This window comes from Lupinus angustifolius, chromosome LG09 (genome assembly GCF_001865875.1).
Source record: "Lupinus angustifolius cultivar Tanjil chromosome LG09, LupAngTanjil_v1.0, whole genome shotgun sequence".
NCBI classification, from domain to species: domain Eukaryota; kingdom Viridiplantae; phylum Streptophyta; class Magnoliopsida; order Fabales; family Fabaceae; genus Lupinus; species Lupinus angustifolius.
The window spans coordinates 1,229,258-1,232,093 of NC_032017.1; positions in this window are offsets into that span (position 1 = coordinate 1,229,258).

A 2,836-nucleotide genomic window follows, 5' to 3' on the forward strand; every position below is an offset into this window, starting at 1 on the left:
AAAGATATTGAGGGCAAAATAGGAAAACACAAATTACACCATGATGGGTGGTTATTTTGTGTTTTCAAGTGAGAACAGTTCTTTTAATTATTAATAGTATAGAATTATAGATATAGATAAATTCATAGTACCTTTATGTTATAAAACAATCTCCACCTAAACTATTATCAAGTCAAAGGTCTCAAAAAAGAGAAAAAGAAGAAAAACGTATATTATAAAAAACATGGATTCAATAAAAAATACATAATATAACACTCAAATTTAAAAAAAAATTCTAGTGTGGGCCATATCATTTTGACATGTTAATTAGCATGCCTTTGGTATGAATTAAGTTTTTAGTTTTAGTTTATAAATTGTGAGATTATAATCTGAATTATAATTTGTTTATGTTTGGTTACTTTAACTGAAAACTGAATATAAACTAATATGTTTTGTTTGGGTAAGGTAGAAAACTTACTTTTTACATAGTAAATTACAGAAAATGGTATGATGTTATTTGTTTATGTTATGATTATTTCAGTTGTTTTTTTACACTATTTAAATATACATTTTTTTTAATATTACCATTATATATATATTTTTACTATAATTTTTAATATTGCATAATAAAGGCTAAAAATATATATTAAAATAAAATACAATATAAAAATCAATATCAATATTAAAAAACAACATGATACATAAATAAATAGAAGTTATTAAACTTGAATTACATAATTACAAATTAAGTAATACACAAACGTAAGTTTTTACAATTATTTTAATAATCTCATCCACAATTGAATCTCGAACATAAGACATGTATTCAGAATATATATTATCCATGTGTTCAACATGATCACCATCACCATCATTGATAGCATCATCATCAACATTTGGTATATCACCATCATGTTCAACAACAATCTTAAACTCAAGATCTGATATGCTATTTTGCCTAATAAAATTATGTATTGTCGTTGTAGCAATAACTAGTTGGACCTGAGTAGAATATTTAAATTTGGGCATGCGACACAAAAATTATAAATCTATTCTTCCAAACACCGAATGTTCTTTATATGGTGTTCCTTAAGCTAGAGTGATGATAGTTGAAGACTTCATTCTGGCCATTAAATATAGTCGCTCGCTTGAATTCAGGAAAATGATATCGTTCACATTTATATGATCTCAGGTATCCAGGAGGTGTTGGATAACCAGCATCTACCAAATAATATTTACTTAACAAATAATTAAAAATGTGAAGAGAAATTATAACTCAATAATATTATTTGGATTACAAATAGTATTAATTAAAAAGAAACTATTGAAGGAAATTGATTATCAAACCATTGGGAGGATGTGGAAATTTTAAGCTTCTATCACAAAGTGTTTCATAAAAAATTCTAGCATCATGTGTTCTCCTTTCCCATCCTACTAATACAAATGTGAAGCACATATCCCAATCACACAAGACCATGACATTATGACTCATGTATCTCTTTCTACCTATATATTTTGCATCTTCAGTTTGAGGCACTACAAGGAACATGATTTCCATCAATTGCTCCAATGCAATTTTTGAAATGCAAATACTTTGGGTTATATTGAATCCATGAATGAACATTATTGAAATCAAGATCATGTGGCTTGACCAGTTCCATGGATAACTTCAAACAATCTACTAAAACTGTATGGAAATATCTACTAATAGTTTCACCCGAGTGTTGAAATCTCTCTTATATAATTCTATTGTCTACTCCTTTTCTAACAATAAGCATAAACATGCCAACCATTTCAAACACCCCTATATTTTGAGTTATTGTGATACTGAGATAAGCTTGTGATAACCATTTGTAAAATAGTAAGATATTTTCCTGCAAACATCTTTTTATATGTTAGTTAAAATAGTTTTTCCTACAACACATCATCAGAAGATGCAAATTATTGGCTATCAAAGCAGGTCAATACAAATTAAGGTACACACTACAAATATAACATAAAATAGTTGATATCATTAAACACACATGAGCTTATAAATTAAAGGAATCTACTTCCTAATGACTAATAATAATAACAATCAACATTAACTACTACATCAATAATCAATTATACAAGTGACAATTGTAAATAGTACAATCTAATATTTTATCCCCTTGGAAAATCAAATTCATATAATAAAAAGCTAAGCTTTGAGTCTCCATCTCCTTTAGCCACGTATAGTTTCCTCAATTCCATGTCTCTCAAGACGTGGTTGGATTGAGCAAGTAATTTAGAACCAGGTTCCATACTAGACAACTTCATAACATCACAAATGATAATGGCAATTGTAACACCGCGAATTTTACGATTTTGAATTATAAGATTTTATTAATATTTTTATTAATTATATATTCGAAAATGAATTTCTGGGAATTTTAGGTAAAGAATTAGACGAAACTCTAGTTGAGTTTTAGTCTTGTAATTTTATTTCCTATTTTGTGGTAAATTTTGGTAATTTTTGGAGACAGTCGGTTCTGAACCACTGTCGGGGCCGAAATCCACCCAGTACGGCTCAAAAAGTGGTTTTTGAGTTCCGTAACACGGAATCGAATTCTGATCGCGCCGTTGGCTTCGTAATCACATTTCGAGTGAAGATAGACCCTGAGCTGATTCATACCTATTTGCTAAATATTTTTCACTCGGAATGCCGAAATCTGAAATTCTAATCGGATATTAGGATCGGAAATTTTATAATACTCGATCGAGTATTGGCCGATAATACTCGGGAAGGCTTATCGCACGTGTCCAAGAAGTGGTCATTTCGCAAGATGCAAGATTTGCCTTTCCATAAAGCAAACCTCACATCACTCAATCTTAC